Here is a 25,964-nt window from a genome sequence, read left to right as displayed (position 1 = left end):
CTCTGCAATCGGGAGATACCTCGGTCACCCCTCCTTCCCCACCTTCACTCTCCCCCCTTCCTCAGCCTTGCTCTTCCCCTTTCCCCCACCCTCACTCTCCCCCCTTCTCCCACCCTCACTCTCCCCCCTTCCCCCACCCTCACTCTGCCCTTCCCCCACCCTCGCTCTCCCCCTTCCCCCACCCTCGCTCTCCCCCATTTCCCCCACCCTCGCTCTCCCCCATTTCCCCCACCCTATCTCTCCCCCATTTCCCCCACCCTCGCTCTCCCCCCTTTCCCCCACCCTCACTCTCCCCCCTTCCCCACCCTCGCTCTCCCCTTCCCCCACCCTCAGTCTTCCCCCCTTCCCCCACCCTCAGTCTTCCCCCCTTCCCCTGTCATGTATTCAACTATCATTGTAACCCATGTATAAGCTGACCTAAGTTGTACACCTTGAGAACATTGACCACAAGGGGGTGAACTTGTGGGAGACACTCCTAACCTGGACTTTCAGGTGTAAGAGAAATTTGGCATTAGGGGTACCAGCGGGACAAGGGTTAAAGTGCTGGTTCCTGCACTGGCCCATAAGGAGGTAAAGGCCTTTCTTCTCATGCCTTGTATCTCTTCTCACGCCTTGTACATTCCAGCACCAAGGCTCCAGAAGGTACTGTTATGGGTTGGGATACCAGATAATATTCCAACATGGAATGTCAATAGGAGAGAACCTAAACAGACCGCTGATAAGGCGGTGAGAAGAGACCTGAGATAGACTTCATGGCAGCAAAGGAAATGTATAACAAATTCCAACCTAATGATACCATTCTGGGAACGGTCTAAAACGGTCACGAGATCATGGCCTGTCATTCCGGAGTAGCACTGATAAGGTAGTCCAATTAGAGAAGTAGCACTGATAAGGTAGTCCAATTAGAAATCTAGGGAGGTCTTGTCCGGGAACAGTGGGGTTTTTGAAATGTATAAGAGTTGTATGATTGTGTTGTTCGGGGAGCATCCCCACTCACAGGCGGCTGTGATGAGGGTTGTTCCCGGACGTTCGTAATAAAGATCGTTATACTTTGCCATCCGTCTCTGTCTGCTAACTTCGAGAATTGCTACGTGGGCTGGGGCAAGCGTCGACCCTCTATATCAGTGGGCCCGCTCGTGGGAAAAGAAGCCTTCCCATTTTCTCCCAACATTTGGCGCTGTGAGCAGGGTACGGACTTCCTGAACGGAACAATGACCCAGCTGTTGGGGTGAGTATGTTTTAATTTACCACCTTCAGGTTAGAGCTGTGGCATTGTAAACCACAAGGGAAGGACATCCGTACAAAATAACCATCTGTAGTGAGTCCCGGAGGGACGGAGATGGAGGACAAGGACGATCTAGGGGTAAAAGGGGGTCAAAAGATGCATCCTAAAATGCGCGCGTGGAGCTAGCATGGCAGTGCGAGGGTACGATGCAAGGGAAGACATAGAGAGAGGTCTATTGACCCGAAGCGGTACGAGCGCACGGTGCAGGGACGAGAGAGATTGAATAGAGACAACGTCCCTGAGCAGTGACGGGATATATTGACTCAAAGCGTGCAGTGGTACGAGTGTATGGCGCCGAGGGAAGACATATAAATAGCGTCCTGCATACCTGACACGAATTTAAGGGAGTACCCAAGACCCTCATAGCCCTAAGAAGATGGGTAACTCGGCAAGTAAAGGAACAAATGGAGCTGGTGAGGGAATGGGGACATTAAACAAGGGAAAAGGGGAGAGGGTAACCAGGGACCCGAAGAATCTCTATTAGAATTACTAAGTAACAAATATGCAACCTTAATGGAAGGAATGAAACGGACAGGGTGGCAGCCCACGGATGCCCCTGATAGGCAGAAAAAATGGTGGGATAGTCAGACCAAAAACAAGGTAGAATGGCCCAGGCAATTATCCTCACCTGCTACCGGGAACTAGTAATGGAAATAGATACCCATGTTGAGCTGATTCAGAGATTAAACACGAAAATAGCAACCTTAGAAAGGGGCGTAAAGGAGAACGGTAAACCCTTACAGTGTGCATCAGCAATACCCAACCCAAAGGCAGCCCCGATAACCGCTCCACTGTATCCCTCCCTGGAGGAAATAACAGTAGGAGAGCCTCCAGATGGTGGAACGCAGAGGGAGCCCCCGGCATATAATGAATACATACAGGCAGCTCCCGTACGCACGACTACCACCCCTGCACACGGACAGCAACCCGCTCACGTCACGATACAAGAAGTTCCCCTCACCCCGCATGAGAGACAGACACTATTAAAGGATCTACCCACACCCAAACCCAATAGCAGAAATACAGAGTTCTGGCAAAAGGTTGAGGAAATGTTCGATGCGCATAATTTAACCTTAGGTGACATACACAGTTTGGTAAAGGCCAAAACCGGTAGTGTAAATTGGCAGAGGGCTACCCTAAACGTGCAAAATGGTGGCTGGATGACGATAGGGAACCGGACCAAGCCACAGCGGTTACTAGACCTAAAACACGGGATGGATGGATGTTGGGGACCAATAAGAACTAACTGGAGCAGAATATTATAGATAACCCAGAAGCCAAACGAAACTGCAGGAGTATGGGGAGCGGAAATGGTTCGAGTACAAGGACCACTCCGGTGCGAATGACCGCGAGAAAGATGACGAGGCATTCCTAGAAATGTTTAAGGATGGGCTGGAGGAGGCGCATCAAAAAATAATTAAACTAGGATTCAAGATAGGGGATGACTATGATGAGATCTTAGAGTGGGCACAGAATGTAGAGGAGCTAAAGGCCGAGCAGAAGGAAAAAGTGTCAAAGATGGTGGCAGCAGCACTAGCAACAGAAGGAAAGGAAGGGGATGGGGACCTCCGCGCCGCCCCCTTGACGTGTTACACGTGCCACCAGGGTGGACACATTAGCAAAGAATGCCCACGAAAGGAGGCCGGAAAGGGGACGTATAGATCCAGGTGCCATAATTGCAATAAACCCGGATACATAGCAAGAAACTGCCGAGCACCGAAAGGGGTGGGGGGGGGGGGGGAGGCAGGAAAGGGTCCCCAGCAACCTGGGAAACAAACTTCCCAAACTGGGATGCCCATTACCCACGAGGAACTGGTGGAGATCTTCCAGCAAAAAGTATTGCCCCCACCGGAGCCACCCTCTAATGAAGAGCTCCTTAACCTGCTCAAACTGGCTAGTGGTGGCCGCGAGGGGTTACCGGCCCCCGAAGGAAGGTTGGAACGGCCAACGCTAGATTCCCGTATGTTTATTAGTGCGGTGTTAGGGGGCCGGCAGTGCAACATGCTAGTAGACACGGGAGCGTCGGTATCCATAACCAACCTCGACCTCCCCCTTACCCAGACCACGGTCAATATTCAGGAGATGGGGGGGGATTTAAAAAAGCAACATTGAGTGAAGTAGTACCTCTAGAGATACAAGGCATAATGATACCCACCCAATTCTGGTGCTGCCCTAACCCAGAAGGCACAAACTAGGGATAGACACTTTGAGGGAAGTAGGGGCACTTATAGACCCACCGTGTAATCGCATTATATGGGGAGGGAAACATCAAACCGAACAGAAGTTCGATTGCCTGGGACATCCGCAGCAGCGAGTGGCAAGGATAGTCCCAATACAGCCCGAATGGGAAACGAAGGGAGTGTGGGGTAGTGTCTGCCGACGATACCCGACGCTGTGGGCACGGCACAAACAAGATTGTGGGCTGGCCCGGATGAACCCGGTCAATATTCCCGGGCCAGAGCATAAGGCCCATAAACAATACCCCTTAAAACCCGAGGCTGATGCAGCAGTCCACCAAATAGTCCAAGAGTTAGAAGTGCAAGGGGTGGTGAAGCCAGTAACAGCCACCACTAACTCACCGGTGTGGCCTGTGAAGAAACCCGACGGGACTTATAGGTTCACCGTTGATTATACCGCCCTGAATAAAGTCACCCCAAGGGAATACCCGATTGTGGCGAGCCCTTCTACTGTGTTCAACGGCCTGAACCCAGAACATAAAATCTTCACGGTACTTGACATAGCAAATGGGTTCTGGGCCATACCTTTAGAGGAGGAGTCACAGAAGAAGTTTGCCTTCACTATAAAGGGGAGACAATATACGTGGACAAGAGTGCCCCAGGGGTTTCACAATAGCCCGGGAGTATTTCACCAGGCATTGTCAGGGATCTTGGAACCCCTGGATGTAGGGGGAGAAAGCACTGTGCTACAGTACGTGGACGATATTCCTATCGCCTCAGGTACTGAGGCACAACACCTGGTGGCCCTAACTACAGTACTAGGGGCCTTACAGCGCTCGGAGTTGAAGGCTAACCCTAGGAAAGCCCAGGTCGGAAGAAGGGTGGTTACATATTTGGGATACATAGTATCCCAAGGGAACAGACAGATGCCCGCTGATAGGAAGGAGGCTATTAGAACTATGCCTAGACCAGGGACAGTGAGAGGGGTCCAACAGATATTGGGGCTATTTAATTATTGCCGGAACTTTATCCCAGAACATGCAGAAATGGCCCGGCCGATACAGGATCTAGTGAAAGGAGGTAAACCCTCCCAGGAGCCTGTAGACTGGGGCCGCTCCCAGGAGGCGGCATTCACACAGCTTAAACACGCCCTTATGAGCGCACCCGCCTTGGGGTTGCCGGATCAGAATAGGCCCTTTCACCTGTATATGTACAATAGTGAAACCTACTACAATGCAGTGGTAACCCAGGAACACGGGGATAGACAAAGACCTGTCGCATACTACTCCACGAAACAAGGAGCGGTAGCCGCAGGGCTATCTCAATGTGTCGCAGCCCTTGATTGTGCGGCATGGGCCGCGAGGGCTAGCGAGCCTATCATAATGACCGGGCAAATTATCCTGCATACACCGCATACCCTTGTGGAGCTGCTTAACACTGGGAGGCTAAGGACGCTATCTGATGCACGACGTGCCAATTGGGAAGCAATGCTTTTGCCCCCAAATGGCGCCTTGACTATCATAAAGGATAGCGGGAATAATCCCACAGGCTGGATAGTCACCGAAGGCAAGGAGCACCAGTGTGACCCCACGGGAAGCGAGGAAGAAGGGAGCCAGATTAGGGAAACCCCACTCGAAAGGGCAGATATGGATCTTTATGTAGATGGATCCTGTCGATAAGTAAATGGAACCCCCCGGACAGGGTGGGCAGTCGTGGACAGCAATGGGCAAGACAGGGGCAAGGGTACCCTGGAAGGAAATCTATCAGCTCAGGTAGCGGAATTGGTATCCCTTACCAAGGCATTGAAACTAGCAGCAGGGAAGAGGGTCAACATATACACTGACAGCCGGTATGCCTTCGGAGTGGGGCACGATTACATGACGGCTTGGAAGAGGCGGGGATACGTGACTTCGGGAGGGGGATCCATTAGGCATGAAGAGATAGTCAAGAGATTGGTAGAAGCCACCCCGAACCGAACTACCGGACTGACCCCCTTTGAGCTAATGACAGGCAGAGCTATGAGATTGCCAGAAGTATTAGTATCTGGGAGTGAGGACGTGGGACCCCATAAGGACAAGATACGGAGGTTCGTCATGGAGCTATGTAAACAGCTGCATGGATTACGAGCGCAATCTAGGGACCAACAAGCCATTAAGGATTTAGAAAGGGATACGAAGGAACAAAGGGTTCAGGTACCCACCATAGGGAGCCAGGTCATGGTGAGGTTGAATCCCGAAAGACCCGGATTCTCACCAAAATGGACCGGGCCCCACCAAGTGATCATGATCAGCGACACATGCGCTTGCATAGATATGGGGGGTATTGGTAGATGGAAGCACTGGACCCAGTTGAAACGATTTGGATCTTAACCGACCGGTGAACACCGTAAACGTTGTGTTTTACAGGATCCTATTCCTCCTTGGAGCCGGGACATCCTCCGACGAAGGAAGCTACAGACCCCAAGGCCTATACTGTAAAACATCTGAAACCATTAACTGTGATTCGAGAGCCTTAGTGGCGGTAGCCGGCACAACAGTAGATTTAAATTGTAGCATCGGACTAACGGGCATAACTCAACTCAACACTGATGTCAATCGACATTGGGGGTGGACCAATAACCAGGGCATAACAACAGTAGTAAACGAGACCGCAGTGTGCTTTGTGCTAGAGAAGAAACGGGGAAGTTGTACTCACAAGGAGGGGGCACAAATAAGGTGCACGCCTGTCTTTGCCCAATTCTCAGGGAGACCTCAAACAGGGGATATCAGTTGGAGAACATGCCCGGCCTCCCTGTGTGGGTACAGATCAGTGGTGTTGGGACATTCGAGTCCGAAATAGATCCACCACCGTTGCCCCAACAACCACTCTGGGAACTACAACTCTTTATAGTACCACCACACATCCTCCTCCCACATGCCCGTCCATAAAGACGGGAGTCACAGGGGGATTAGTAATAAAGGAATCTAAGAAGAAGATACATTTTGGGGTGCGGCAACGGCTACTTACGGTGGTCCTAAGCCTCACAGATATCATCCTTCCTAGCTTCTGTGGGAATGAGACTATAAGTCTGTACCAGAATCTGACTCAGAGAATCCTTGAAGGCCCGGAATCCACAACCATGAGATTCAATATCAGAAAGGGGATAGAACGAGGTCGAACAAAAAGAGATATACTGGAAATGCTGGGCACGAGTTACGCTGTGGGCTTTGCAACAGTGAATACCATAGACCTGTATGCGATAGACGATAGGGTCAATACCTTGACGCAAATCTTGAGGGGTTTACTGGGGTGGGACATGGATAACCAACCCTACAAGCGCAGTTGGGAGATGGCGCGGAAGGGGAACTGTTACAGGTGGCCCATACATTGCAGAAACATGCCAAGACAATAAATTTGATCCACGCAATGGGGAACGACATAAGTAAACGATTATAAGCTGAAATAGTTTGCTCCGGGTATGGGGCCTGGATATTAAGTGAAGTACAACATAATTTGGAGCAACTCCAGAATGGAGACATACCAGTTTGGATTCCGAACAGCATACTTAACAATTGGATTCTAGATAAAAAAGTCAACACATGCGAGGTACGAAGGAATAGTCACGCATGGGTGCCAAAATTCAGATGTATTACTGGGCGGGTGAATATGATCGGATTTGTGTTGTCCATACCACAGTATGATGTAACAAAGGGAGACCCCTTATACCAGATCGATAATATTGGTGAAGTGAGAAACCAAACTCAGTTACGTTACCATCACCCTGTCAGATGGGCGATTAAAGTTAACAATAGTACCAGAGGTATTGCCATAACCGACTGCTATAAAAATAACCAAGTGGTTTTATGTCGAGGTACGCCACGAATGACGAATGATGATTGTGGATTCCACCAGATAAATGGATGTATGCTGAGTATCACTCCTCTTGAACACAATCTTAAGACCATCGCTGCCCCACAAGGGAACGGAGAGTGGTGCGTGAGCACGGAGGCAGCCAACTTAACCATTAAGACCAGGGGAGGAGTCACCCCCTGTGTCCTCATTAGTCCTAACTTCTGCTTCAGACCTAAAGGAGAAATAGACATAGACGGATATCATATACATCCCGAGACAACGGAAATCATCCACGGAACAATCACGGATACCCTCCGAGAAGGATACGAAGAGGCAGTATGGGAACCGCAAGGCAAACAGATACCGGAACTAAATGAGGAACAATTACGTCTGGTGCAAGGAATCCAAAATCAAAGACGACAGTATGTCCGGCTGATGGAAGAAATAGACAACTTACAGAGAGACACTAATGCAATGCTGGCTGATCAGCCCTGGTACTCAAGGCTGTGGGACTTTGGACTTAATATTCAAATTCACCCATGGATAAAAATAATATCACACGTACTTGTAGTAATACAGGGCCTGGTTCTGTTGGTCATGATTGGGTTAACATGTGCACGAATAAAACAGGCCAAACGACACGTCAGGACACGCACTATGATTAAGGCCATAAGGGATGAAAATTTAAGCAGTCCTACTGGAAGGACTTACCTTATATAACTCTGTGGGAAGGTTTCAGGAGGTCCCGAAGCTTGGGAGATGGCCACCCAGGTGAAAGAACCTATCTGGAACTCGCCTACAGGGAGATAGTTATCGGGAAATATGGCCAGCTTGGCGTATAGCCAAGGGCCAAAAGGGGGGAATTGTAAGAGAAATTTGGTATTAGGGGTACCAGCGGGACAAGGGTTAAAGTGCTGGTTCCTGCACTGGCCCATAAGGAGGTAAAGGCCTTTCTTCTCACGCCTTGTCTCTCTTCTCACGCCTTGTACATTCCAGCACCAAGGCTCCAGAAGGTACTGTTATGGGTTGGGATACCAGATAATATTCCAACATGGAATGTCAATAGGAGAGAACCTAAACAGACCGCTGATAAGGCGGTGAGAAGAGACCAGAGATAGACTTCATGGCACCAAAGGAAATGTACAACAAATTCCAACCTAATGATACCATTCTGGGAACGGTCACGAGATCATGACCTGTTAATCCGGAGTAGCACTGATAAGGTAGTCCAATTAGAAATCTAGGGAGGATTTGTCCGGGAACAGTGGGGTTTTGAAATGTATAAGAGTTGTATGATTGTGCTGTTCGTGGAGCATCCCCACTCACAGGCGGCTGTGATGAGGGTTGTTCCCGGACGTTCGTAATAAAGATCATTATACTTTGCCATCCGTCTCTGTCTGCTAACTTCGAGAATTGCTACGTGGGCTGGGGTGAGCGTCGACCCTCTATAATAGTGGGCCCGCTCGTGGGAAAAGAAGCCTTCCCGTTTTCCCCCAACACAGGTATAAAAGGGGAAGCTCCACCCACCTTCATCACTTGAGGTCTTGGTAATAAAGGTAACTGGTCACAGAGCGACCTTCTCTCAAGTATGGGCCTCGAGTGCATTTATACTGTATAGTAAGGACATATCATTGGCGACGAGAAATTGGGATTTAAACCACGCGAGCATGGCCACTAGCAGCACAGAAGAGAGATACTGTGTTGGTGATGATTGGGACGACTTTATTGAGAGACTACAGCAAAGTTTTGTCACTAATGGTTGGGACAGGATTCAGCCGACAAACACAGGGCTCATCTCCTGACGGTTTGTGGATCCAGAACATACTCCCTGATGAAGGACCTTCTAGCGCCAGAGAAGCCGGTGGACAAGACATTCGAAGAGCTCAGTAAGTTGATCAGGGAACACCTTAAACCGGCGAGCTGCATGCACATGGCGAGACACCGGTTTTGCATGCACCGGCGGTGAGAAGGGCAAAGCGTTCCAGATTCCATGGCAGATCTCCGCGACTGGTGAGCCGATGTAAGTTCCCAGATGCATGCAGAGCGGAGATGCTGCGAGACTTTTTTATTGAGGGCATCGGGCATGCTGGGGTTTTCAGGAAACTGATTGTGACCAAAGAATTGACCTTGGAAGCGGCGGCTCTGATAGCCCAGACATTTATCTCAGGGGAGGAAAAGACCAGAATGATGTATGACAAAAATCTTGGCTCAAATGTGGCAAACGACCGGGGAGTCAACATTGTTAACACGACACACAGTTCTCTAGGCAGACAAGGGCAATCGGACATGCCCGAGCATATAGTCGAACCCAAAGGGGGAATTCAACAGAGACAATAGCTAGCTGAACGGCGATTCATGCCATCGCAATGGACAATGCGGCCAGTAATGGGGCCATCAACACCTGTTAATGGTGCACTTAAAGACAGTTACAGAGATAGTCAGAGACGATCGACTGGTAATGGACCTTTTGTTTCCAACAATGGGGCCTCCAGCTCATGCTGGAGGTGTGGAGGCAAACACACAGCCAGAGCTTGCAGGTATCAGCAATATACCTGCAGAAACTGCAACGTCAGCGGTCACTTGGCGCGTATATGCAGGAAGCCTGCAGCCAGGTTGATGTACGAGGAGGACGGGCCCGATGTAAGCACTACTCCAGTCCACACTTCATTCCATTCCATTCCCCATTCCACCCCATATTCCATTCGATTCCATATACCATTTTCCATTCCATATTCCTTTCCGTATTGCATTCCATTCCATATTAAATTCCATTCCCCATTCCACTCCATTTGCCACTGCATTCCATTACATATTCCATTCCATTCCATGGGCTAGAATCTGCATATTTGTGCTTATCGCCCAAAAATGGGCGTTATTTCTGGTGTGGGCGGTAAAAAAGGGTTTTCAGATCGCCGGCTTCTAGCCCATTCTCAAAACACCTAGTTTACATTTTTGAAAATGGGTACTACCGCGAGCAATATCAAATGGGCGGTCGAGTTAAATTTTTTTGACCTTCTGCCATAAAGTGTTGATGTCCTTAGCAACGGCATGGCAACGTTCGATTCCCATGATTCTGGAGGTCAAGGGTCATCCTGACATGCGCAGAAGAGACAGAGAGGGAGCTCAGAGGGATTGAAGACGTGTCTGGGTGTGGTGTCGCTGCTTTGGGAGGAACGGGGGAGACTTTAGAGCTTCACAGCAAGTAGGCAAACATAAATTAGCTGTTACCAGCCACATATTTGACCGAATTTGTCCTATAAGGGAGGGAGAGGAGAAGGCAACACAGCACGCTGGGGAGACTGATGCTGGAGAGAGCATTGAGGTGGAAGAGGAGCACATTGGAAGCCGCAAAAGAGCCAGGAGGTTCTCGGACGAGGTAAATGCCTCCCTCCTGCAGGAGGTCGAGTTATGCTGGGGTGATTTGACACAGGGAGGGCGTGGGAAGCCCACACCAAAAGCCTACCAGAGAATATGGACCGTGATAGCAGAGGTGGTCTCGTTGGCGACTAATGAAGTGCGTGAGGGCAACCAATGCCGCAAACGATGGAACGACGTTGTGGGATATGCAAGAGTAAGTATTACATTGATTTACAATTACTTATATAGTTATATCATTTGATTTGTAAAAGTCATGAGTGACTATCAGCAGATGTGAGGTCTTGCACTTTTACCCAGAATGTTTTACACAAAGCCTGTGGTCACAGTGTACGTCTTTATGTAAAGAATGATAATTATCATAATAATCATGATTACATCTGTCGGTTATGTGTTCGATCAGTCTCTGTGACAGTAACTAGCAATGATATCACGCAATGATCTCATGCCATGTCGTCCAGAAGAAGCTAGCGACAAAGAGGTCCATGCAGAGGCAAACAGGTGGGGGGCACTAGTCCCCAGTGGCATCACAGAGGTGGAGGAGCGAGTGCTAGCACTCGTGGGGAAGCACACCCAGACAGCCACGGACGCATCTGCAGACCCGGAAGTGATGTCACGTGAGTAAAGCTTACACCATTGCGTGATGTAAAGTCAATAAATGCCACACCAACTTATATCTGAACAATCATATATGATAGATGATTTCTAAAAGTGTCATAGAAATAATGCTGGCCTAATGAAAATCATTGCAATGCAAAATATGTTGATGGTCATAAAATGTGATGTCTGCGATGATTTTGATAGCGGTGGTGCTTTTGTCATGCATATACTGTGTGTAGCGCTGGACTCACCTTGTCACCCTAGCACCCCCTTCTCCTCTAATAACGTCATTTGTGTTTTGCAACTCAGCCAGCAGCGCGGCCCCAGGCAAGGCCACAGAGGCCAGTTGCATTCCATTCCATACTCCATTCCATACTCCATTCCATATTTCATTCCATTCCATATTGCATTCGGTATTCCATTCCATACTCCATTCCATATTTCATTCCATTCCATATTGCATTCGGTATTCCATTCCATATTCCATTCCATACTCCATTCCATAGTCATTCCATTCCATATTTGATTCCATATTCCATTCCATTCCAGCCCCATTCCATTTCATTTCATTGAGGTGTAGAAAATATTGAGGGGCCTGGACATAGTGGATAGTAAGGGCCTATTTCCTTTGGTGGAGGTGTCTATTATGAGGGGGCATAGTTTTAAGGTGGTTGGTAGAAGGTTTAGAGGGGATTTGAGGCGGGGGGGGGGCATCTTTACGCAGAGGGTTGTGGGGATCTGGAACTCGCTGCCTGGAAGAGTGGTGGATGCAGAAACCCTCACCACTTTTAAGAGATGGTTGGATGGGCAGTTAAAGTACCGTAACTGCAGGGTTACGGACCTGGAGCTGGTAATTGGGATTAGACTGGATAACCTTTTGTTGGCCGGTGCAGATATAATGGTAAGTACTGCAGGGAATTGAATAAAGCCAAGGTGATCTTCTGGACTAGTGAATAGTCAAGGGGCTATAGGGGGGGGAGGAACTTAACACAATCACAATCACTAAGGAGGTTGTACTCAGTAAGATAATGGGACTAAAGGCGGATAAATCCCCTGGACCTGATGGCTTACATGCTAGGGTCTTAAGAGAAGTAGCGGCAGGGATAGTGGATACATTGGTTGTAATTTACCAAAATTCCCTGGATTCTAGGGAGGTCCCAGCAGACTCTGCCCTCACAACTTCATAGTTTCCGTAATTTAAGCTTATTACGCTGGTTTGAGATCCAACTTTCTCACCCTCCATGTGAATTTGAAATTCAACCATGCTATGATCACTCATTCCAAGGGGATCCTTTATTAGGAGATTGTTTATTAATCCTGTCTTATTACACAAGACCAGATCCAATATAGCCTGGTTAGTTCCGTTACATACTGCCCTTATGCACTCTATGAATTCTTCCTCAAGGCTATCCTGACCAATTTGATTTGTCCAATCAATATGGAGGTTAAAATCACCCATGATTATTGCTGTTCCCTTTTTACAAGCCCCCACTATTTCCTGGTGTATACTGCAATCAACAGAGTTGCTACTGTTAGGGGGCCTATGGACTATGCTCACCAGTGACTTTTTCCCCTTATTATTCCTTATCTCCACCCAAACTGTTACTACATCCTGATCCTTTGAGCCAATATTGTTTCTCACTATTGCAGTGATCCTTTATCGATAGAGCTACCCCACCTCCTTTTCCCTTTCTGTTTGTCCTTCCGGATTGTCAAATACCCCTGAATATTTAATTCCGAGTCCTGGTCACCTTGCAACCACGTCTCTGTAATGTTTATCAGGTCATACCCATTTGCATCTATTTGTGCCATCAATTCATTTATTTTGTTACGAACGCAATGAGCATTTAGACAAAGTGCCTTTAAATTTGTTTTTTTTCCCTACTTGTTTCCTCTCTCCTTCAAACTCATTTTCTTTATTTTTGCTTTCTAATTCCAGCTTTACTCCTTTCCCTTCTGAATCTATTTTCAGGTTCCCATCCCCCTGCCCAGCTAGTTTAAACCCTCCCCAACAGCACTAGCAACCCCGCCCCCCCGCAAGGATACTGGTCCCGGCTCTGTTGAGGTGCAACCCGTCCGGCTTGAACAGGTCCCACCTCCCCCAGAAGCAGTCCCAATGCTTCAGGAAACTAAAGCCCTCCCTCCTGCAGCATCTCTCCAGCCACGTATTCATCTGTGTATATCCTCACTAGCTCGTGGCACTAGGAATAATCTGGAGATTACTACCTTTGAGGTCCTGCTTTTTAATATCTCTCCGAGCTCCCTAAACTCTACCTGCAGGACCTCATCTCTCTTCCTACATATGTCATTGGTCCCGATATGGACCACAACCTCTGGCTGTTCATCTTCTCCCCCCAGAATGCCCTGCAGCCACTCAGTGACATCCTTGACCCTGGCACCAGGGAGGCAACATACTATCCTGGAGTCACGTCTGTGGCCGCAGAAACGCTTGTCTGCTCCCCTGACTGTTGAATCCCCTACCACTATAGCTCTTCCATTCTTCTTCCTCCCCCCCACCCCCCGAGTACCCATGGTGCCGTGATTTGGTTCTGGCTGCACTCCCCAGAGCCACCCTCACCCTCACTGGTACTCAGAACAGAGTACCCATTGGAGAGCGAGGTGGACTCTGGGGACTCCTGCACTACCTGCCTAATCCTCCTCTTCTGGCTGGCAGTCACCCAATCCCTATCTGCCTGCTGTGAGCTGTTAAGATGTGAGGTGACCACCTCTAGAAACATGCTATCCACGTAGCTCTCAATCTCACGGATGCGCAAAGCATCCAGGATTTCCCACATGCCTCAGGATGTGCAATCCACGGGACTGAGCTACCCTGCCATCCCTCGAGTTACACTCGAACTATCAAGTAGAACTCAACTCTAAACCTTAGCCAAACACACCCAGCCGCGACTTAGCAAATAGCTGATTTAATTAATTAGTTGTCCTTAGATAATAAAGATCACTTATCTATTTAATTGCAGTTCCTAACTTACACCAATGCCCAAGATTTTTAAAGAAAAAAAAAATACTCACCAATGCACCAGCCAATCACTTACCTGCTTGGCTGTGATGTCACACTTCGATTTTGAATCTTTTCCTTTTTGTCCCTTACCGTTATCACTGCTGTAGATAGCTCCTCCCTCCGACTGCCACCCTTTGTAGTCTCAGGTCTCGCCATGTTCGCTCTTCCCCAACTGCCATTCCATTCTCCAGGCCACTCCACTCCATTCCATTTTTTTGATGCTTTCATTGGCTGTAAAGCGCTTTGAGACATCCGGTGTTGGTGAAAGGCGCTATATAAATGCAAGTTTTACTTTCTTAAGACATGGCAACGAAAGGTCGGCTTGTAGTTTGTTTTTGTGTGAGGCAGAGCGCTGAAAGAGTCGGAAAGTAGACTGGGGGTGGGGTGGCAGAGAAAGTAAAGAAATCCCATCCTCCAGTGCTGTCTGTTTGTGGGAATGTAAAACCAACTAAACAGAATGAGCCACAGAACTGTGTGCCTTTAAGTGAAGAGAAAACCAACCAGCAAATACCTACGGCTGCACTAGTCTGAAAATGCCTGATCTTGTCTGATCTCAGAAACTAAGCAGAGTCAGGCCTGGTTAGTACTTGGCTGGGAGGCCGCCTGGGAATACCAGGTACAGTAGGCATTTATTCTTTCTGCTTCTCTCTCCCTTTAGTGGGGAAAGGTTCAGTGCGGCACTGATACAGGCTCCGGTGGACAAAGGATTTCGCCGCCAGGTGATGTGCAGCTTTTGACAAACCTGAAGCCGGCACCAAGATAGTCACCTATGTGCGATTCATTCACTAAATGCAGCCCCGTGGACAGCCAAACCTGGAAAAGCTGTTGGTCCAGACTGTTTACCCACAATTTAAAAGCACTGGGACTCAAAGCGAAGAGATGGTTAACGTCCTTCTTCTTCGAGGTTCTGACAACTGGTAAAATTCCTCAACTAAAATAATTGCCTTCCTGAAGCAGGGGAAGAATGCTTCCCCTGCCTCCAGCTACCACCCGATCTCCTTACTTTTTACTTGTTATAAAGTTTTGGAGAGGCTAATACTCCACAGTCTAGCCCCCATCATCGAGCCAACCATCCCTAAGGAGCAAGCGGGCTTCCGGAGCGGCTGTAACTGCTGTGACCAAGTGGTAGCATTATCAACACACATCGAAGCTTGCTTCCAGGGGCAGCTCACGACTGCTATGGCTTTCATGGACCTGTCAGCTATGTATGACACAGAATGGAAGCATGGACTGCTTTTCAAATTCTCCACCATTTTACCCTGCAGAACGATCCATCTTCTCAGCTTCATGCTTAGCAACTGACGCCTCCGTGTGTACTCTGGCACCCAGAAGCGCAGATACAGGACATCGGGACTCGGTGGCTTTAATCCGAAATGTGATAGAACTCATGGAATAGAGGGGGAGCGAGGCTTATGTGTTAAAGATAGATCCACATTTTTTGTTTTCATTGATGGTTCTTAAAGCATTTGGTTTTGAGATTTGTTTTAATTGTAGATAAGGATTTTTTATTCAAACATATTTCGCTGTGTTACATGTAATGGTGTTTTATCCAAGTATTTTCCAATACAGAGATCAGTGAGACAGGGTTGTCCCCGGTCCCCATCGCTGTATACATTGATAGCAGAACCAAAGTAAAAGTGGAGGGCAGAGAAACCCAAGGCAAAAATCAAAAAGGGCCACATTACAGCAAAATTGTAAAGGGGAAAGTATGTTAAAAAGACAAGCCTGAAGGCTCTGTGCCTCAATGCGAGGAGTATTCATAAAAAGGTGGACGAATTAACTGCGCAGGCAGCTATTAATGAATATGATATACTTGGGATTACGGAGACATGGCTCCAGGGTGACCAAGGCTGGGAACTCAACATCCAGGGGTATTCAATATTCAGGAAGGATAGACAGAAAGGAAAAGAAGGTGGGGTAGCGTTACTGGCTAAAGAGGAAATTAATGCAATTGTAAGGAAGGACATTAGCTTGGATGATGTGAAATCTGTATGGGTAGAGCTGCGGAATACCAAAGGGTAGAAAACGCTAGTGGGAGTTGTGTACAGACCACCAAACAGTAGTAGTGAGGTTGGGGACAGCGTCAAACAAGAAATTAGGGGTGCAAGCAATAAGGGTACAGCAGTTATCATGGGCGACTTTAATCTACATATTGATTGGGCTAACCAAACTGGTAGCAATACGGTGGAGGATTTCCTGGAGTGTATTAGGGATGGTTTTCTAGTCCAATATGTCGAGGAACCAACTAGAGGGCTGGCCATCTTCGACGGGGTGATGTGTAATGGGAAATACTAATTAGCAATTTTGTTATGCAAGGCCCCTTGGGGAAGAGTGACCATAATATGGTAGAATTCTTTATTGAGATGGAGAGTGACACTGTTAACTCAGAGACTAGGGTCCTGAACTTAAGGAAAGGTAACTTCGATGGTATGAGATGTGAATTGGCTTGAATAGACTGCTGAATGATTCTTAAAGGGTTGATGGTGGATAGGCAATGGCAAACATTTAAAGATCACATGGATGAACTTCAACAATTATACATCCCGGTCTGGACTAAAAATAAAACGGGGAAGGTGGCTCACCCGTGGCTAACGAGGGAAATTAAGGATAGCGTTAAATCCAAGGAAGAGGCATACAAATTGTCCAGAAAAAACAGCAAACCTGAGGATTGGGAGAAATTTAGAATTCAGCAGAGGAGGACAAAGGGTTTAATTAGGAGGGGAGAAATAGAGTATGAGAGGAAGCTTGCTGGGTATATAAAAACTGACTGCAAAAGCTTCTATAGATATGTGAAGAGAAAAAGATTAGTCAAGACAAACGTAGGTCCCTTGCAGTCAGAATCAGGCGAATTTATAATGGGGAACAAAGAAATGGCAGACCAATTGAACAAATACTTTGTTTCTGTCTTCACGAAGGAAGACACAAATAACCTTCCGGAAATACGAGGGGACTGAGGGTCTAGTGAGAAGGAGGAACTGAAGGAAATCCTTATTAGTCAGGAAATTGTGTTTGGGAAATTGATGGGATTGAAGGGCGATAAATCCCCAGGGCCTGATAGTCTGCATCCCAGAGTACTTAAGGAAGTGGCCCGAGAAATAGTGGATGCATTGGTGATCATTTTCCAGCAGTCTATCGGCTCTGGATCAGTTCCTATGGACTGGAGGGCAGCTAATGTAACACCACTTTGTAAAAAAGGAGGGAGAGAGAAAACGGGAAATTATAGACCGGTTAGCCTGACACCAGTCGTGGGGAAAATGTTGGAATCAATTATTAAAGATGAAATAGCAGCACATTTGGAAAGCAGTGACAGGATCGGTCCAAGTCAGCATGGATTTATGAAGGGGAAATCATGCTCAACAAATCTTCTACAATTTTTTGAAGATGTAACAAGTAGAGTGGACAAGGGAGAACCAGTGGATGTGGTATATTTGGACTTTCAAAAGGTTTTTGACAAGGTCCCACACAAGAGATTGGTGTGCAAAATTAAAGTACATGGCATTGGGGGTAATGTATTGACGTGGATAGAGAACTGGTTGGCAGACAGGAAGCAGAGAGTTGGGATAAACGGGTCTTTTTCAGAATGGCAGGCAGTGACGAGTGGTGTGCCACAGGACTCAGTGCTGGGACCCCAGCTCTTTAAAATATACATCAATGATTTAGATGAAGGAATTGAGTGTAATGTCTCCAAGTTTGCAGATGACACTAAACTGGGTGGCGGTGTGAGCTGTAAGGAGGATGCTAAGAGGCTGCAGGGTGACTTGGACAGGTTAGGTGAGTGGGCAAATGCATGGCAGATGCAGTATAATGTGGATAAATGTGAGGTTATCCACTTTGGGGGCAAAAACACAAAGGCAGAATATTATCTGAATGGTGGCAGATTAGGAAAAGGGAAGGTGCAACGAGACCTGGGTGTCATGGTACATCAGTCATTGAAAGTTGGCATGCAGGTACAGCAGGCGGTGAAGAAGGCAAATGGTATGTTAGCCTTCATAGCTCGGGGATTTGAATATAGGAGCAGGGAGGTCTTACTGCAGTTGTACAGGGCCTTGGTGAGGCCTCACCTGGACTATTATGGTCAGTTTTGGTCTCCTAATCTGAGGAAGGACGTTCTTGCTATTGAGGGAGTGCAGCGAAGGTTCACCAGACTGATTCCCGGGATGGCAGGACTGACATATGAGGAGAGATTGGATCGGCTGGGCCTGTATTCACTGGATTTAGAAGGATGAGAGGGGATCGCATAGAAACATATAAAATTCTGACGGGACTGGATAGGTTAGATGCAGGAAGAATGTTCCCGATGTTGGGGAAGTCCAGAACCAGGGGACACAGTCTAAGGGTAAGGGATAAGCCATTTAGGACTGAGATGGGGAGAAACTTCTTCACTCAGAGAGTTGTTAACCTGTGGAATTCTCTACTGCAGAGAGTTGTTGATGCCAGTTCGTTGGATATATTCAAGAGGGATTTAGATATGGCCCTTGCGCCTAAAGGGATCAAGGGATATGGAGAGAAAGCAGGAAAGGGGTACTGAGGTGATGATCAGCCATGATCATATTGAATGGTGGTGCAGGCTCGAAGGGCTGAATGGCCTACTCCTGCATCTATTTTCTATCTTTATATGTTACATGATGCGGAAAGAACAAGGCGTAGTCAGGATTGCGGTTCCCAGTTCCGGGCGGGTGTCGTTGATACACCAATATACAGATGACACAACCTTAACGTTGAGATGGGGGGTCAGTGAGGAAAGCTATGGAAGTAGTGGAGGAGTATTGTAAGGCTTCGGGAGCCAGAGTGAATTATAGTAAGTCCCAATGGCTGGTTGTGGGAAGGGATGAGCGGAGGGGGTGGGGGGGGGGGCGCGGGCGGGGGGCTGGGGAGAGTGGGGGAGCGGTTGGAGGAAATAAGGTGCTGGAAGTTCTGGGGGTGCATATGGGGTGCAAGGACAGGGAGGAAGTGGATTGATAAATTGGAGATCAAAGGTTATGAAAATTAAAAAGAGTTTGGGAAGGTGGGAAAGGTGTTTGAAAGTGCAAGTAAGAGCGACAGTGGGTCAGCTCTCCTGCTATCCAAACTATGGTCCATATTGATGGTGGAAGGTATTCCTGAGTGGGCAGATAAGTCCATCCGAGAGGCTTGTGTGGGGTTTTTATGGGAAAGGAACCCAGTACTAGTTGCTACAATACTATCATTGGACGGAGAATCAGGGAAGACTCAATTTCCCAGATATCAATTTGAAGAAAAAATCCTTAGAATTAGGATTTGGAAAGGAATGTGGGTGAATGTTAAGGGGCTGAAATTGCTCCTTTCCTTAAACACCGGAAATTGGCGGCCACGCTGCGGAGTGCAATGGCCACTGATTTTTCATGTAATGGCCGTCATTATCAAAATTCCGGCACTGCGGTAGTGACCTGCTCCACCCTCCCCCCCCATCCCCCACCGCTCCCCTGCTGCCGATCCGTCCTAAGTGCGTCATCAGAGTGCGCACCGCCGATGTTCCCCCCCCCACAAACGACGAAATTCTGCCGAAAAAATCTTCCTCCCGCTGGGTGGTGCCAAAAGCTGCTTTTTCCAGGCGATGCAGTGAGACTGCGGCCTTCTGACATGGTGGTGTGGCTCCCGTTATAGGGGAGGGTGCATTGCTGCTGCCACCATGTTTTTCTGTCGGCCGACTGCCAGGTCGGGCCGACAATTATACCCCCGGGTTTGGCCGGGCCACCAACAGGCAGCCTGTCTCCCCCTCTTGGGTGCCAGGCCGCTGGCACGGCCGAAACCCTCCCTGGAGGCCCAGTGGATGACATCATGACATCATCAGCGCTGATGACTGACAGCGGCGGTCACTCCGCACCCCAACTTGCGTCCCTCCGGTGTGCTCACCGCCGCATATCCGCCCCCGTTATGACCAACTCCCGGTCCGCCGAGGAAAAAAGCCAAAGAGTGGAATTTCGTTCAAGAGGCCACCTCATCCACCGCGGCGGTGAGAACAATAGAAACGGGGGGTGGGGGGGTGCCCCATTTCCAGCAGGGGGGCATTTCCGGCCCCTGGGTGTCCAGAGTGAATTGGCTCATAAGTGGATTGTTACCGAGACTGTCCTGTGTAAGATTGCGCGAGTGGAGGTGGCAATTTACCCAGTGTGTGGGACACGGGATGGGACTCTGACCCATTTACTGGTGTTATGTCCGCTGTTAAATGATTATAAGCACTATGTTCGACGGATGTGTGAGGTTTTGTTGCTGGGTGGGGACCGAAGAGCGGGAATGGGACTCCCATGGGATTCAATTCTGAGATGGGGATTGCAGGAGAGTCTGCCCGAGTCTAGCGGAGCGGCGATTAATTTAATGTTCAGCTTGGCTCGATTCATGATTGTGGAAAGAAGGAGCGCTCTGTTTTATAACGGGAGGAGAATAAACCTAAAAGGGTATTTTAAATACATGCTAAAGGATCATTATATGGCTCTGTGGTTGTTTTATTCAGAAAAGAATTTAATGACAGTATTTTATGATGTGTTTTTGAAGTACAATAGATTAATATATGTCCCGGGAGACCAATGGAAGTTTGGGTTTTGATGTTACTGTGTTGGAGGAGTGTCTGTGGAGAGTGGAGGAATGGCTGTGTATGAGCCAATGGACGATCACCATGTGGGCCCCATTAATACTCGGATGGGAGGCCTGGGAATAGCAAGTGGGCGGCCATTGTCGTCAGCGCACCTGCTCCTTGTTCTGCACGTTGTCGCTGCAGTCATTGGGCAGTCTCCTCGCTGATCGCTCCTGCGCCTTCTCTCTCTGTCTTTCTCCCCTCTGGCTACTCTCACCGTCTCATTCATTCATCTCTCTCGCTCAACTGTCACTCTATCTCGTCACTCTCTCCCTTGCTCCCTCACCTCTCTGTCCACTATCTCTCTCCCTCACTCTCATCACTCACTCTTACACCCTCTCTCTCCTGGCTCGCTCTCTCTCCCCAAAGTCCTCACTCAGTACCTCGGTCCTGGCCTCTGCCTCTCCAGGAACATTTCCGATTTTGGCCCGAATCAGTTGCACCATTTTCTCGTATGTTTATAAACGATTTTTGGGTTCCATTGTATCCAGGAATGTTTAATTCCCATTGCTGCCCATGTTTAAGCTAGGTCTCCATTACAGCCACTATATCATAACCCCATGTGGCAACTTGCGCCTGCAACTCGTCAAAGTATTTGTAACACTGGTCCCAATAACACACGGGCATTGCAGCACCATTCTAGTTGGCTTTGCTTTTTCCCTCCATCTAACTGCTGCTCTTTCTACATTATTCTCTGTTCTGTTGCTGTTTGTCCCTCCTAGTTTTCTCTGCACCTTGTCTCTCCTCTCTGCTCCTGTGTCCTGGGGCCCCTCCAGCAGTGTGTGTTTCTTTGCTATCTTAATCTCTGCTTTTCCCCGTCTGTTTGTGCAGCAGCAGAAGAATGTGCAGCAAAGAAACGGTCAGAGGAAAGAGAGAGAGAGAGAGAGCGAGCGGGAGTGAGCAGCACAAAGGATGTGGATTGATTAACAGCAGTGTGTGTGTGGGGCTGTGAGCAGCCTGTGGCGGCAGCAAAAGCCTACTGCACCTAGTATTCCCAGGCAATCTCCCATCAAAGTAATAACCAGCTACCGAGACCCAACAATATCAGGCGTTTTCAGACTAGTGTGGCCACAGACATTTACTGACTGGCTTTCTCTTTACTTAAACACACACAGTCCTGTCCCTCATTTTTGTTTGCTGCCTTACACATTCACAGAAATATACGACACTGAGGGATGGGATTTCTTTTCATTCCCTGGCACCCACCCCCCAGTTTACTTTCCGACACTTTCAGCGCTCTGCCTCGCACAAAAAACAAACTTCAAGCCGACCTTTCATTACCTTGTCTGAAGAAAGTAAAACTTGCATTTATATAGCGCCTTTCACCACCACTGGGTGTCTCAAAGCACTTTACAGGCAATGAAAGCAACAAAAGTCCGAGTTACAGGGAGGGAAGGGAGAGGAAGGAAGGATGGATTTTACTTCCTCCATCCGACCCTGTGGCATTGCCCTCACACTCGGCCCTTACATGATCCCGATTGCTTTTTCCTCCCGGACCAAGTCCCTCACTACCGCTCCCCGCAACCAACTGGGAACCACCTGATATAACACATCTTTCAGGTATAAAACACCAGCTTTTATAAAAACTGGATGAAATAATCCCTCTCCTTCATTGTTTGCCCACCTGTTTAAAAATAAAGGCACTTCTATAAATTGCTCACCTTTTAAACATTGGGCCCAAGTCTCTACAACCCCCTTATAAACCCTAGCACGAGGTTTCAAAGCTTGTGTTCCATATAAAATATCCTCTGCCCTCCCGTTGCACTTGTTGACAATGTTCCCAAAAACTTGTATTTGACGACTGAAGAAATCTCTTCCCTCCGAGAGCCGAGTGGGAGTGGGCCCGGCGGGAGGGTAAAGGAGCAACGCCAGAGCGGGGACCAATCAAAGTGTCACATCACAGGGAGCAGCTCAGTGATTGGCTGCTTGTTGGTTGTTAACCCTGGCCATTGGTGTAACTTGAGAGCCGCGATTTAAAAAGTAAACATAGGCAAGTGATATTTCTAAACTTAGCCTCATTAAAAAAATAAAATATTTAATGTTTAATTTAAACAAAACTTTTTAAAGTTATTTCTGCTAAGTATGTCATAGCCTATAAAATAGAGGGGAAGAGCTGATTGGTCAGTAGCTGCTGTGTGTGTTTTGCTAAGTTTTAAGGTTAATTTAAGAACATAAGAACATAAGAAATGGGAGCAGGCATAGGCCATTTGGCCCGTCGAGCCTGCTCCGCCATTCAATAAGATAATTTATTTCTGCTGGGTATTTCCGAGTCTATTAACTCGAGGCATGTCAGGGCAGCTCAGTCCCGTGGAGTGCACATCCTGTGCCATGTGGGAAGTTCCGGACGACCCTGGACGACCACGTGTGCAGGAAGTGTCTCCAGCTGCAGCAACTTGACAGAAAGAGGGATGAGGTCCTACAGGCAGAGTTTAGAGAGCTAGGAGAGAGATTAAAAAGCAGGACCTCAAAGGTAGTAATCTCCGGATTACTCCAAGTGCAACGAGTTAGTGAGTACAGAAATAGGAGGATAGAGCAGATGAATACGTGGCTGGAAAGATGGTGCAGGAGGGAGGGCTTTAGATTTCTGAGGCATTGGAACCATTTCTGGGGGAGGTGGGACCTGTACAAGCCGGACGGGTTGCACCTCAACAGAGCCGGGACCAGTATCCTCATGCGGGGGGGGGAGGGGGAGATTTGCTAGTGCTGGTGGGGAGGGGGATGGGAATCGGACAATAGATTCCGTGGGGAGAGAAACAAAGCTGGAATTGGGCAGCAGAAAAGTAGAAAGTGAATTTGGAAGACAGAGGAAACAAGGGCTGGAAAATATACAACTAGGGAGTTTGGCACCGCTAAATGGTATATACTTCAATGTCAGGAGTATAGAGAATAAGGCAGATGAGCTGAGAAAGATAGACACTTGGGAGTACGATATAATAGGTATTACTGAGACATGGCTGAAAGAAGGGCAGGTAATCCAGCTCAACATTCCTGGTTACAGGGTTTTCAGATGGGGATAGAGAGGGGAGTAAAAAAGGAGGGGGGCCCATATTAATTAAAGAAACAATTATAGCTGTGAGAAGGGATGATATGTTCGAGGGATCATCAAACGAGGCCATATGGGTTGAATTGAAGACAAAAAAGGGACGATCACACTACTGGGAGTGTACTATAGATCCCCAAACAGTCAGAGGGAGATAGAAGAACAAATATGTGGGCAAATTGCTGCAAAGTGCAAAATCTATAGAGCTGTAATAGTGGGGGATTTCAACTACCCTAATATTAACTGGGAAAAAAGTCACGTGAATGCGACAGAGGATGCAGAATTCCTAAAATGCATTCAAGAGAACTTCTTTAGCCAGTATGTAACTAGCCCAACAAAGGAGGGGGCGATTCTGGACTGGGTTTTGGGAAATGAAGAGGGGCAGGTGGTAGGGGTATCAGTGGGAGTGCCAGTGATCATAATTCAGTCAGATTTAGGGTAGTTATGGAGAAGGACAAAGGTGGACCAGGAGAAAAGTTTTCAATTGGGGTAAAGCCAATTTTGCTGAGCTGAGATGGGATTTGGCCAAAGTGGACTGGAAACGGCTACTTGATGGTAAATCAGTGTCAGAGCACTGGGAGGCATTCAAGGAGGAGATCCTGAGGGTACAGAGCAAGTATATTCCCTTAACAAAAGGGTGGGGCTAACAAATCTCGTGCCTGCTGGATGTCAGGGTAAGGTAGAGAATAAAACGGAAGCTTACGACACATATCGAGAACTCAATACTGCAGAAACTCTAGAGGAGTATGAGAAATGCAGGGGTGCAATTAAAAAGATATCAGGAAAGCTGAGAGAGAGCATGAGCAAGTAAAATCAGGGAAAACCCAAAGATGTTTTATAAATATATTAAGAGCAAGAGTATAACTAGAGAAAGAGTGGGGCCTATAGAGACCATAAAGGAAATCTGTGTGTGGAGGCTGAAGACGTGGGTATGATTTTTAATGAATATTTTGCATCTGTTTTCACAAATGAGAGGGCCAATGCAGACTTTGCAATGAGGGAGGAGGAAAGTGAAATATTAGACGAGATAAACATAATGAGAGAGGAAGCATTAAGGGGCGTATCAGCTTTGAAAGTGGATAAGTCACCAGGCCCGGATGAAATGTATCCCAGGCTGTTAAGAGAAGCAAAAGAGGAAATAGCAGAGGCTCTGACCATCATTTTCCAGTCCTCTCTGGCTATAGGCATGGTATCAGAGGACTGGAGGACTGCTAATGTTGTACCTTTGTTTAAAAAGGGAGAAAGGGATAGACCAAGTAAATACAGGCCAGTCAGCCTAACCTCATTGGTGGGAAAATTATTGGAGAAAATCCTGAGGGACAGGATAAATCTACATTTGGAAAGACATGGATTAATCAAGGATAGTCAGCATGGATTTGTTCAGGGAAGGTCGTGTCTGATCAACTTGATTGAATTTTTCGAAGAGGTAACCAGGAGGGTCGATGAGGGCAGTGCGTACAATGTAGTGTATATGGATTTTAGCAAAGCTTTTGATAAGGTTCCACATGGCAGACTGGTCACGAAAGTAAAAGCCCATGGGATCCAGGGCAAAGTGGCAAGGTGGATACAAAATTGGCTCAAAAGCAAGAAGCGGAGGGTAATGGTTGATGGGCACTTTTGTGACTGGAAGGCTGTATCCAGTGGGGTTCCGCAGGTCCCAGTACTGGGTCCCTTGCTTTTTGTGGTATACATAAATGATCTAGACTTGAATGTAGGGGGTTTGATTAAGAAGTTTGCAGATGATACTAAAATCGGCAGTGTGGTGGATAATGAAGAAGAAAGCTATAGACTGCAGGAAGGTATCAATCAACTGGTCAGGTGGGCAGAACAGTGGCAAATGGAATTTAATCCGGAGAAATGTGAAGTCAAGAATTGGGGAGGGCTAACAAGGAAAGGGAATACACATTAAATGGTAGGATACTGAGACGTGTAGCATAACAAATGGACCTTGGAATGCAGGTCCACAGAACTCTTTTGGGAGGAAACGAAAACATTAAATCGTGGCCCCCCGATCTGGGGGACGCACCAAACATTTACAAGGCTTTTTT

At 47.8% G+C, this 25,964-nt stretch overlaps 1 long non-coding RNA gene and 1 pseudogene across 1 annotated transcript in view; one reads left to right on the top strand and one right to left on the bottom strand.

Annotated features, from left to right (window-relative positions):
- LOC139227057 (uncharacterized) overlaps window positions 1–22,687 on the bottom strand; it is a 73,213-nt gene extending 50,526 nt beyond the window's left edge. Inside the window, exon 1 of the long non-coding RNA XR_011587365.1 lies at window positions 22,538–22,687. This is a non-coding gene — a long non-coding RNA (uncharacterized lncRNA). The remainder of the gene's footprint in view (window positions 1–22,537) is intronic.
- LOC139227253 (5S ribosomal RNA) lies at window positions 14,797–14,915 on the top strand (annotated as a pseudogene).
- Window positions 22,688–25,964: the final 3,277 nt, after the last annotated feature.

Source organism: Pristiophorus japonicus, chromosome 16 (assembly GCF_044704955.1).
Source record: "Pristiophorus japonicus isolate sPriJap1 chromosome 16, sPriJap1.hap1, whole genome shotgun sequence".
Lineage (NCBI taxonomy): Eukaryota > Metazoa > Chordata > Chondrichthyes > Pristiophoridae > Pristiophorus > Pristiophorus japonicus.
Note: the sequence above shows the minus strand (reverse complement) of the source record. Positions and strands in the feature narration are given on the sequence as shown.